The sequence below is a fragment of the Hermetia illucens genome, chromosome 3 (genome assembly GCF_905115235.1).
Source record: "Hermetia illucens chromosome 3, iHerIll2.2.curated.20191125, whole genome shotgun sequence".
In the NCBI taxonomy this organism is placed as follows: Eukaryota; Metazoa; Arthropoda; class Insecta; order Diptera; family Stratiomyidae; genus Hermetia; species Hermetia illucens.
The window spans coordinates 21,490,232-21,502,920 of NC_051851.1; the positions used below are offsets into that span (position 1 = coordinate 21,490,232).

At 41.9% G+C, this 12,689-nt stretch overlaps 1 protein-coding gene across 1 annotated transcript in view; it reads left to right on the top strand.

Annotated features, from left to right (window-relative positions):
• Positions 1 to 260: 260 nt before the first annotated feature.
• LOC119652381 (torso-like protein) overlaps positions 261 to 12,689 on the top strand; it is a 98,852-nt gene continuing 86,423 nt past the window's right edge. The window contains exon 1 of the mRNA XM_038056479.1: positions 261 to 1,088. The gene's annotated coding sequence lies outside the window, so the exon portion shown is untranslated. The remainder of the gene's footprint in view (positions 1,089 to 12,689) is intronic.

Here is a 12,689-nt window from a genome sequence, read left to right on the forward strand (position 1 = left end):
GTTAATATTACTACACTTTTCAGAAAACAAGATAAGAAATCTGGAAACGTTCAACTCAACTTATATTTTCTTCCGAAAACTCAGTTTTCCGCACGATTGGTTGCATGCGCAATGAGAGTATAATCTTATTTACCATAAAATATTTTTAGTAATAAAAGTGTGCTGGAGTAAATGGTCGGCGTTCGGGTCGCACTTGGAGTATCTATAATTGCGTATCTATGCATCTGAGAGGCTTGATCAACAGCTCCACGTTTTAATAGCGGCTTATGGTTGGAGTTTCAGCTGTTCCAAGTCACTCTATAAGTTAGTATCTTACATAGTAGGATAGTAGACTGCTTTGGTGGCTGGCTTACTGGTGGCTCGTTTTCGTATAGCGAACAGACCGCAGACAGAGTACGGACAGTCGCGGACCGCGGGCAATCAAATTTAATTCTCAGACTGGCTTTGTTATAAGTTATAAGACTGCAATGGAACCAGTCTAGCGACGGGTATTGGTCGATCAAGTTGGCTTTGGCGGTGTTTTATGTTAACGCACTCACGGTGTTAAGTGAATAAATCATTGGGTTATTTGGTCGCCCTTCGGAATACCAGAAAAGTCGTTATTCTCCCACATTTTGGTCACCGAGGAAAGATAGTGTTCTGCGTGGAAGTCGTTGGAGTATTCCCAGAAAAATCGGTTACCTTGAAAGAATAAATTCAAATTGATGCGGTATTGTCTCGGGGTCCGAAAAATTTAAATATTGCTGAAAACAGAGAGTTCCCAGCACTTGATGATCTTTTTGCCAACTGAAACGGAAAGAATGTGTTTTCAAGGTGATTCGGCAACCAGTTGCGAGTATTTCATGAAAGTGTGTTAAAATTTTATTACAGTCCATGTAAAATATTAATTCATATCAGTCCGACAAAAAAAGTTAAAAAAAAGGTTTTCAATTACGAAAATATATTGTGGTTTGTGTCGTTACGAATAGTGTTTGTGCCCCTCAGCAGCGTCATCCATGTTGGAAGCAAGCCGCCACTCTACGAGCAACTGGGAGTCATAGTTCAAACTTTCAGCAGATAATCAATCCAAATCAATTACTTTTGAATCTGTAAGTTTCATGTGTGGTGTTGCAGATGCAGCCCAAGAATCGTAACATACTCGTATCTAGCGCTTAAGAAATCCATTTGGACAATTTATTGCGGGAGATAGTGCGTTATTTATTATAATAACTCACTCATACATTTAGCGATAATCCGTAATCAAAGTGTGGCTGGCATTTGAGCCGGAGCCTAGGCTTCTTATCGTATAAATTGTCTGATTTGTCTTCATACTCAATTTAATTAACTCAAGTGGGCAGTTGGCTTTTTTCGTAATTAATACAATTTACGTTCAATGTAGATGCGAGACTAAGTGATTTATCAAATCTTTGAAGAGCCGGTTGGTGTTGTTGGTCTGTGGGCTCGGGTAGGTTAGACATGATTGCTGGTACTCGGTTTTGGCGGAAGTCGAAGCAGACATGTATGTTGAGCTTGGTATAGCAAGGTTTCTCGTGCTGCGATTTGTGTAAGAATGGCTTATCTCCGAATAACAAGAAGTAACCATTGGAAGTTATTAATAGCTAGTACTTGTTCAGAAGGTTCCATGAAATCAACTTTGTAGCCAATGTCTATGACCTTAGATCTTCTGGTAGTGCTGCTGCTTCTGCTGTGGTTACGGAATGGTTTCCTCTGGTTAGGGTAGGCAACTGTTGAATGATTGGTAGATGTTTGCTAGCAAAGGTCTGACTTCCAATCTCAAGTAGTAATTACACTAACTTCATGCTTACACTATCCTCTAACCTTTCTCATGATTATAAGGAACTGATTAGCTCCAAATTGATTCCCTAGCCTATTCTCCCTATGCCACCTATACCAGACATTGTCATTGCCTTTCAAAGTTTTTGGTAACATGACTCCACATACGAACAAACGCTACTAAGGTCAGGTGAGACCATTTGCATATTTTATAAATTTCAAGCAGTAATCTATGTAAGAAGGCTGAATATGGTCTTCCTTTACTTTTTGGTTGTTTTTAATCAATTCTAATCACATTTTTCAACGAACTAATGAAATACGAGAGATCATGATAATTTTTTGGTCATGACCTGTTGGGCGAGGCTTATCACTTCAAGCCGGCCTGATGACGTAGAATAGATTTTGAAGAATTGTTGAATTTATGCATATGATCATTTGACGGCCGATTGAATTGCCAATTAAGGCAAAGGGGTCACTACCCTTATTTAAGTAAAATTGGAAAGAATTACTAGTGTTTGGAAACCTCTGTGTTTGGGAGGGTAGTCGGTATTGTTAGCTTGGTTTCACTAGTACAATAGAAAAGTCGTTAGAGATATCCCTTCGGACTGGGGAGTAAAATTTAAGTTGCAGTATCTTCTCCCCCCTCCGTAGTAGTTGAAAACAAGATAGAGAACTGTATTGGTTAATAATCTGCGAAACCCGAAGTCTTGTGTTAACCAAATTTCAGTAATTCCTGGGATTGGATCGTTTGTACTTGTCTTCATAATGGTGTACTGAAAAATAGAGCCTTAGTAAAATCGATTTACTCTTTCCAGAGTCACACACTCACATATATGTATGTTACCAACGTGTGGGGTTTTAAACATTAAAACCTCTCCAAAACTACTTTTCTCCCCTTTATGAAACTACAACTAGCTTCCCTTGCATGCAACTATACTTTCCAGTGCTACCGTCCCATTTATTGTCTTTTCCGGACAAATTTCTTTCATAAATGGACACAGTCAATGGAAGAAAACGTGCCAGGATATTCTTGGATACCGTGGAAGCTGGAACTGTTTGATGAGGTGCCGAATTTAAACCTATGTAGGCAGCTGCTGTGGCCTCTATGATTCTTGAGAAAGGTCTTAGAAAGATAGGTACGCTCCATCTTTACCGCAAAAATGACGGAGGTATAACGGGCTTATGTGAGTTTCACTAAAAACCACCACCATCTCTTTGAGTAGGTATTACTCAGCGTGGTGGGTTTGCCCTTAGGCACTCGTCCTTCGGCTCCTTTCTGCTTTTCTCCATCTTTCCCCGCTCAGCAACTCCAGCGGTATTTTTACGATTGCGGAGGAAACCGTAAGCCACTTCTCCTTCGACTTCAGCATCTCAATAACTAAATATACCGGATCCAAGCTCCATTGCGAAATTTGGGTAGTGAAACATTGCATGCTCTGAATCCCCCCCATCTAGGTCAATTTGCTGAATCATCCAACTCAAAGTGGTACAAATACTGCCTACGGTAACTGGGTAATGTGGTAGTTGGTCTCCTGATGTTGGAAATAAGCCTGTGCGTCCGCTGAAACTCTTTAGACTTATCCCATCTGTGTTGCCAGAGGTCATTCGACTCTGACCTTACCATATTCCTGCGTTCTGTCTTCCCCCATACACCTTATATGATCGTGCCCGCCACCACCAGTACTGCCTCATCTGATTTGGTTCTAAAAGACGTGGAAATTCTCAAAGCCATCAGCCGCTAAACCTGCTTCCGTTTATGAGAGTTTACAAGCGCCTCTGTCCGCACAAGTGACGAGTAGAGTAGAACGGATTGTACCACTTCGGCTAAAAGCAACCTCGGCAATATTTTTGCAAGTGCCACGGGGGCACTGGCTTTCTTTTGGCATGCATACTGCAGTTGTTTCCAAAATCTCAGTTTGGAGTCAATTATCACCTCGGTATTTGGTAGCTGACTTTGACACGACCGTATATCCACCAACTTCTACTTTCACTGTTTTCGTTTTTCTTCAGTTTGTTATTAAGATCGGTTCCGTTTTCTCGTCCACCAAGGTCAACCCGGTTCTTTCCTGCCAGTGCTTTATCGCCTTCATTGTTTCCATTCACATCCTCAGGGTGTTACGCTGTACCAACTACAGCTAGATCATCCGCAAAGCTGACAATGGTAGCAGGAAGAGCAAGCACCCCATTATACATGATATTCTACAATAGTACCGAGCCCTGTTGTATTCCTCCCTGTCACAAAGTACCGTTTGGAACCCTCATCTGTCCCATACAAGAGAGTCCTCTCTGAAAGGTAATTTTCGACTAGATTCGTGAAATACCGCTAAGCGTCTATGTCAGCCAACGGCCTTTCAATTCGGTTCCAGTTGGTCTAGTTGAATGCATGTTTGACATCCAATGCCTGCACGGAATAGCAGCCACCAGAAACCAATGCGCCTTTTGCCAAATTCACAGCCATGCTTATTGCATCACGTCGACAACCAGTTTGGTGCTCCGGCAAGCTATTGCTACGTTCGACGAAAGGTAGGGTATGTTGTAGATCTTCTCTTCTTCGTCATCTTCCCATTGAATCCAACAAGCAAATCGGACGATATTATCCTGGGTCTCCAGGTGGCTTGTTGTGTTTCCTTCTTTTAAGCATGCATCGAATATGCTAGCTAAAAAGCCTGCACTGCCAGCTTCAAAGCCCTATTAGGGATGCCATCTAAACCTGGGGTTTTGTTGTCGCCCGTCCTACTGCGTGTGATCAGTGTTATGTCGTCATCGTAACCTGATGGAACTTCTCAGCACCTGGAATGTTAAGGATATCATTAAAAGTTCATGATGTACCATAGCAGCGGGCCTACCATGGAACGATGTGAGATATCTGTGGAGACAACTTATCCCTTGCGTCTGTCTTCCGTATTGTACTAGAACCTTCTTTGTCTCAGATAGCTGCCCTTAAGTGCAGCCAGGAATTAAGTACTCAGATTGTCGCCTCTTCATTAGGCCCCCAATGACTGAATCGAATGAATTGGGCGCATTAGTTGAGGTACTGCTTTTTTTGCGTGTCTTTTGTTCGGCCAAGTCAGCCGTTTGCTCGGCCAAGGCATGCAGATAGGTGATTCTAGAAAAGGTTTACCAGCTTTAGATAACAGCTTTAGCTTCAGCATTTTCATGATGGAGGAAGGACTCTATCTAGCAAAAGTGAGTAGTTTGGTTTCATTTTAATAGCCTTTAAGCTTCATTGGGTATACCGTCAAGGCCCGGCGCTTTCCTGTCTTCAATCATGCTGCACATTTCAAGCAGTTCTTCTGCCATTATTGCGGGTAGTACTACTACGTATTAGCATCTCTGACTTGACTAATTTTTGAGGACCAATCCGGGTTATGCAATTCTTGAAGATACGTGAATTTTGAAGCTCGCCAATAAAATCTTGCAGACGCTTCCCAACAGGCTTATGTTCGCCTCCACACAGGGTTGTCTGAAGCAGTCCCAATCCTTCGAGTTTCCTAGCACCACTTTTAATTGCTCTTTGAACTGCACATCTAGCGCTGTCTAAGTGTCTCATCATTTACTGATTTTTGAGCGTGCGCTTGGAGCTTGTTTGGTTTTTCAGATAGAATTGGTGTGGGGGTAGTGTTTATTGAAGTTTCATAACATGAAAGCTACATCGACAACCCGGCTCTCGCCTCGTTCTCGGTATGTCTTCACCTTATATTTTGTTAGACTATATAACGCTTAACCGCGCGGGAGCTTCCAGAAGGCAAGGTATTTCACACGAAACGTCCCCATTCTGGGACTATGGGGTTGAAGTCATCGATAATTACTTTTGTTTTTCGTCTTTTATCATCCAAGACAAGGTTCTCCACCATGTCTTTGGGTTACGCCAAAATGAGACTTGGTAAATTAAAGCGAGTAAAGAAGTACATGACGTCTCTATCTATGTACATGAATCCGATTACGGGCTGTTTACACTTTTCCGTATGACCAGGTTGCCACACTCTCGTAACGCCGCCTCCCTTGTCGAATCGCTCTGATTTATCTGGAGTTTGTTTATTATAGCGACCTTCGCCTTCGATTTTCCGACTGAGCAGTTTTTGAGAATAGCCCTTTAATTTCAGTGATCTTTCTCCTCAATAGGGCACATAGTTACATTCGTCACACAAATTTTACATACCAGCTGTTAAGAGAACTGGGAGGTAGCAATACAGGCGAACTTTCAGAGGGAGAAGATTTAGTTACTAGAGGTTGCCTACAGGGATCCATATTTGGACCAACTTTGAGGAGTGTGTGTGTTTAATGGAATAATTAACGGGTCACATCTTTGGGACTGACGGTTTCGTCCAGGTCAGACGCAATTCATCAGACGCCGCCTCACCCCTGTCCTGGGAACAGCGTAAAGAAGTGATTACCACCTGCAGCCACTTTCGGTCACGCTGCTCTCAGGGCAGAGGTGAGGAAGCGTCTGATGAGTTGCCTCTACACTGGGCGAAACTGTCAGCCACTTTTTTTGATCTTTTAAATTTTTGGGCATTCAGCGTAAAAAGAGAGGTCCGTGGATTACACATGTGGAAGGAAATTTCTTCCCAATTGGCAAATTCGTCTCGTAGGATTTTGGAATATGTGAGCACCTGCAGAAAGAAAAAGAAGCTGATCACCTTCGTAAGGACGGAAAGGAAAAAGAAGCTCGCAGGCCCACATCAAAGGTTAACGAAACACGATACCAATCATGCCTTTAATAGAGGCTGCTATCGATGAACGCAAGCGAAATACAAATAGCGGGGAAGGTCGAAAAGCCAGTCCCAAGTCTGGTTGTGAAAAGAAGAAGGATAGATAGCACCAGTTCTCAGGCTTATTACAGCTTCTCAAGGGGTGAGCGAAAGTACAGGAACCTTGTGATATAACAGACAGTATTACTCCCCTCTCTTCTTTAGAAAGAGCGTTAGGGCTGGATTTGCTCCCTATGACCCTAATTGAGTTATACTATATATAGATTTTGCAAGTCTGAATCAGAACTTTTCAAATCAAATATAAGGAACATTAGAACAATGAAAAAAATCTGAATTTGAAATGGAAAATTCTGATTTTGAAATGGAAAAGCCTGAATTTGAAGCGGAAGTTTGAAAAATCTGAAATTGTTTGGAAAATTCGGAAATTGGTTTGCAAAATTCCGAATCAGACTTACGAAACCTACATACATACATATGTTCTCGATGTGATGTGTTTCTCAGTATCTTCTTGTTTTTTTCTTAAGCTCACCAAATTCCCTTGCTTAAGGTTTCGTGAGATCAAAACCAGATTGTTCCACTAGGTTTTCAGAGATTTTTGGATACAATCTTACTTTTAATCCATATATGTACATAGGAAAGTGAATTTGACCAACTAAACTAATATTTTATGCCTCAAATAATAACAGAAGATAAGAACAGAATCGTGGAGGAAGAGTGCAAGCTTCTAGGAATGTCCTGGAGGAAGTTGAGACACTTTTTGGAGACAAAGATGGTGGGAAGTATGCTTGACCCGAACGAACTAAATCCTGCACTTAATGAAATGAGAGGTATAAATGCTTTTGTGGAGCTACCGCATCTTGAAGGTACTAGCCCCTCAGAAATCTATGCCACTATACTTCTCAAGTGAGTGGCTATGTCAACCAACGAAAGAAAGTATATGCGCACTGCTATTTGAGTTCCTCATTCATTTTGAGGTTACTCGGAGGGTCGTTTGTCTTCCACATTGTGCTGCATATATATGCATACATGATACTCTTCTAGTAATGCATTAGATAACCAGTGATAATTCTTGTACACTTTAAATTACTTGTGGATACCGTACACCGCTGTGCGTGGTAAATATGTAAGTCGTCAGGAAGGTCGTCAAAGTAATCGAAACCGCATTGTTTTTCGGTCTCTTACGTAATGTGTTAGAAGTAATTAGCTTAATAATGATTCTTGCACAGTATGAATCTGAATTTAAAAGTCAGCCTTCATATTTAGATACTTTTTCCGTATAGCAATGATATTTGAATGCCAAAAGTAGATTGGATTTCTTTATACTCCATATCTAAGAACGAATGCATGTAGATATAATTTGATTGTAACTAAATTCACATCATAGTATGATGTCAATATGTAACTTTAAACGATCATAGTAAATTATAAATAGTATCTAGTATGCATTGGTATATGGACATTTCACGAACTGTAAGTCAATAGACCAAAATATCTCCCGTGTGGAGTAGTAGATAAATAAGAATAATAACTGGTAATTCCATAGGTAAACAAGTGCTTTGACTAAAATTCTAGAAGTATTATTGCAGTCTCATATGTTCACCGTTGTGATGTTTGGTTCTATCTTATAATAGTGTATCTATGTATATTCATATTTATACCTTCAAAAATGCTATTGTAGTTGTAGTTGCACCTTTTCTTATGATGTCGGATTGATTGACTCATCTGTTTTTCTTCTTAAAAATCACACTGCCGAATTTCCCATTCAATTTTTCATGGTTGTCTTATTGATAGCATTTGTTATCTGTTTTCTGGCATGATTTTGTACAATTTGCGGTGGCTTCAATCGCGAGGGGGATTTCCACAATATGAAAGACAATCTATGTTCTGTTGACAGGAATTGAGTGTAATTAGGAAATTTTAATAATGTTTGTGTTTTTGAACGGGACAAATATTTCATGACTGGGATTTACTTTTCTTAACTGCAGTTGATAAAAAGATACACTCACTTCTTCTACCATACATATCGAGGGTAATGCACTCAGTAAGAGCTACGCGTAAAACACACGGTGAAATGGGTGGTTGTACGTAATGCATCGCTCATTTGGAAGAATTTTACTAATTTTTAAAGACTTCTTTAAAAAGATACGAATTCCAGAGATTTCAAGATAGTGAAACAATTTTCATTTGGCTTGGTTACGGATAGATGCAAGTTTCTATCTTTGGAGGTTGTTAAAGTTGGCTAAGTAAAAAGCATCATTATTGATTTTTTTAATTCTCTCTTGCAAAGAAATTAGAGATTTCTGAAAATCAAGCTTGTGCCATTTTTTTTAAGCTTTGAACTTATTTTCCATTCCTTTAGTTATAACATACAACTTGCAACCACAATAAAACATGTTGCCTAATAATATTCTTTCCTTTTGCAAAAAATCAAAAAGTACAGGAACTGTTTTTCTCCAGGTGTTTCTTAAAGTGACCTGAAAGGATGAAAATCTTTAGTGATAAACCACCCCTTGGCATATAGTAGATTTTGGAGCACACAAGCTTCACGAATAATAATAATAATAATCTCCTCTCGACCGCGGTTAAGAGTTCGCAATTCTTCTTGCTAAGTCCCCGAGGAATACATAAGGACTGGCAAGATCATTGTCTTGTATAGTAAGAGCTTTGCCTCTATGGTGCGACGTTTCTAGCAAAACAGTTTTTGCCAGTTGAAATAGGCTCTGTTGGCTGCTAACAACCGTGTGCGGATTTCATCGTCATATCTGTTATCGGTTGTAATGTTCGACCCTAGATGGGAGAAACTTTCAACGGTGTCAAAGTTGTAGTCTCCTATCTTATTGTTTTCGTTTGACCAGTGCGATTCGATGCTGTTCATTCTTTGGTTTTTCGCACTGACGTTGCCACCAAGTACTTAGTCTTACCTACGTTAATGCAGTCCCAGATCTCGCGCTGCCTGCTCGATCTGCATGAAGGTAAATTGTATATCTCGGGTTGTTCTTCCCATAATGTCAATATCGTCAGCATAGGCCAGTAGTTGGGTGGACTTAAAGAGAATGGTACCTCTCGCATTCCCATCTGCATTGCGAATCACTTTCTCCAGGGCCAGGTTAAAGAGGACGCATGATAGGGCATCCCCTTGCCGTACACCGTTGTTGATGGTGAATGGTCTCGAGACTGATACTTTTATCTGGCCTTGCACATTAGTCAGAGTCAGCCTAGTCATTCTTATCAATTTCGTCGGAATACCGAATTCGCTCATGGCAGTGTACAGTTTTACTTTGATTATGTTATCATAGGCGGCCTTGAAGTCAATGAAATGATGGTGCAACTGATATCCATATTCCAACAGGTTTTCCATCGCTAGCCGCAGAGGGAAAATCTGATCTGTTGCTGATTTGGCTGGAGTGAAGCCTCTTTGGTATGGGCCAATGATGTTCTGAGCATATGGGACTCTCCGGCCTAGCAAGATAGCGGAGAATATCTTTTAGATGGTATTCAGCAACGTGATACCTCTATAATTGCTGCGCTGTTTGATATCTTCCTTTTTATATATGGGACAGATAATGCCTGGTTGCCAGTCGTCAGGCATTGATTCAGTTGATGAACCGCTTGGTGTAATTGGTCACCTTCATATTTAGTCAATTCGGCTGTAATTCCACCGGCTCCTGGCGACTTATGATTTTTGGTGGTGGCAGCATTTGTCCTTTGCCTTCAGTTGGCGGGATCTTCAACTGGCCGATATTTTAGTTGTTAAGCAGTTTATCAAAATACTCAACCCATAGTTCCAAAGTGGCCATTCGCTCCCTGTACTTTTCAAATTAGTTCTCCCAGGCTTCTTCTTCGAGTTCGTGATCAGTCTCTGCGCGTTCCCCCGTTCTTTGGGAATGCAACATTACTGGGTACGCAGCATTCTTCCGTATGCTATTGCTTGGTATCACTAATTCGGGATACCACTTAGAAAGAATGGCAATGTTCCTTGGAATTAGGTGGCTCTCCTTCCCGCTGACGCTCGGACATTCTGAAGATTGCCATTGTTATCTTTGTGAAGATGGAGACGAATCAATCACAGGTATGCCTGCAGTTGGGCATGTCCTCAATAACGAAAGTCGTTAATAAAGAGGCGAAGAAAAAAAAAAACAAAAGGGCGAATTCGCCCAGAGGCAATTGTTGTCTCCACTAAGGATAATTTGTCATTCGCGGAGGTTGTAAAAAAGGTGAAATCTGACTCCGACCTCAGATCTGAGTTGAAATGTTAGCAAGGTCCGAAGGACCCAGAAAGGATTTCGCTTCGCTTTTGCACCCAAATAAAGAACTCGTTTGGGAAGAATTTCACAGTTCAGGTCCAAAAGCATGAGATATATACTGTGCAAGGATCTTGACGAAGTGACATCCAGAGTAGAAATATGCACTGCGTTGAAAGAACAATTGAAGTTGGAGGAACTGAAAGAAGAATCCATTGTGAGCTTGAGAAAGGCTTATGGTAATACTCAAACGGCTACAATGCGACTACCAGAAGAGGCAGCGCAGAAATTATTGTCCGCCGAAAAGGTTCGAATTGGGTGGGTTGTCTGCCGCCTTCATTAAAGAGGTGCTTCAAGTGCCTCATGTTTGGATACACTCGAGGGTATGCAGTAATGGCATTGATCGATCCGATCGATACAGAAAGTGTGTTGAGAAAGGAGTGCAATAGGGACCCCAAATACCTATTGTGAAAGGAAGAAAGCGATAACCGGCTTATTACCGGAAGTGGTGAATGCCCGGAATTGAGGAAGGCGTTGACAGCAATGAAAAAATGAGATTTATTCAAATATTTACTTTTTTCAGAACTTACTTGAGCATACCACTTATGAATCTTAGATGAAAATTGCCATACCAAGCAAACCTTATAGAAACCGTGACGGTGGTGTATGGGCAACTGACTCGACTGGTGGAGCGGCGGTATGGGCGTGCGGTCGCCAAGCTATACAAGGCTTCATGAGTCAGTCGGCCGGTGGTTTCGTGTGGGCGAACGTACGTGTACAGTTGCTACGCGCAGTCTTTCATTGCCTGAATTTGAAGACATGTTAAACAACTTTGGTCTCGATGCAAAAAGCAGGGAGAGTAGCGCAATGGGCAGAAGTTTATTAGAGGCTTTTTCCCAGTGGATTTAGTTTTGGCCAATAATTATGATGCAAACTCCTTTTGCAAAGGGGGTCTTCCTCAATCGTAAACCCGATCTTTGTCAGGCCTGTACTGGAACGTGGTATTTTTTGGCATATTAGCGAAGACTACACCGGCAGGCAATCATTTGCGCTGAGGAGGGAGCGAGGCTAAGGAAACGGTCTGCAAAAGTATTGGACGAGCTTTTTGGAAGTGTGGATAGGCCAACCTACTAAGGCGGGCGTTCCCACGGAGAGAGCTTTCCATGTCACATAATCCATCGCCAGGGAATGTCGTCCAGCATGGGAGGTGCTCATTTGCCAGTAGAAGACCAAACTGCTGGTGGAATAGCGAATTGGGCAGCCTTCAATCAGCCTGCCACCGTGCCAGACAAATGACCCAGAGGGCGATATGTAGGAGTGATCAAGGACAAAAGAAACATGTTTACAAGATAGCGCTCAAAAACCTCAAACTTACCGTCCACCGGAGCAAGAGGAAGTACCTACAGAGAGAACCAGTCGAATGGCTTAGAGGGCGGTATGTAGGAGTGATCTGGGACAAAAGGAGCATGTTAGCAAGGTAGCGCGCAAAAACCTCAAGCTTGCCATCCAGCGGAGCAAGAGGGAATGTTTTAAGGGGCTGATATAAATCCGCGGGGGAGCGCCTATGGAATCGTGATGGGATGGTTGAGATCACGCGCCTTACTCTCATGTGGAAAAGAATCGAGGGGTTATTTCCCCAGGAAGAGAGGGGCACTGATACATTTCAAAGATATCTGTATGTGACGGCAATTCCTGCAGTGACCACGGACGACCTATTGGAGATCTACAGCAGAATAGGTGATAACAAAGCTCTGGGCTTGGACGGCATACCGAATAGAGTCCTTAAGCTCGCCGTAAAATCCAGACCGGATATGTTCGCTGAATTGTTCGAAGCGTGCATGTCCGAGAGGGTACTGCTGCCTAAGACTGGCAAACCTTAGGTGAATTATCGTCTTATATACCCATATGCCTTCTAGGCACTATGGGGAAAACGTTGGATTACTCCCGATCGTGGAGAGCCAAG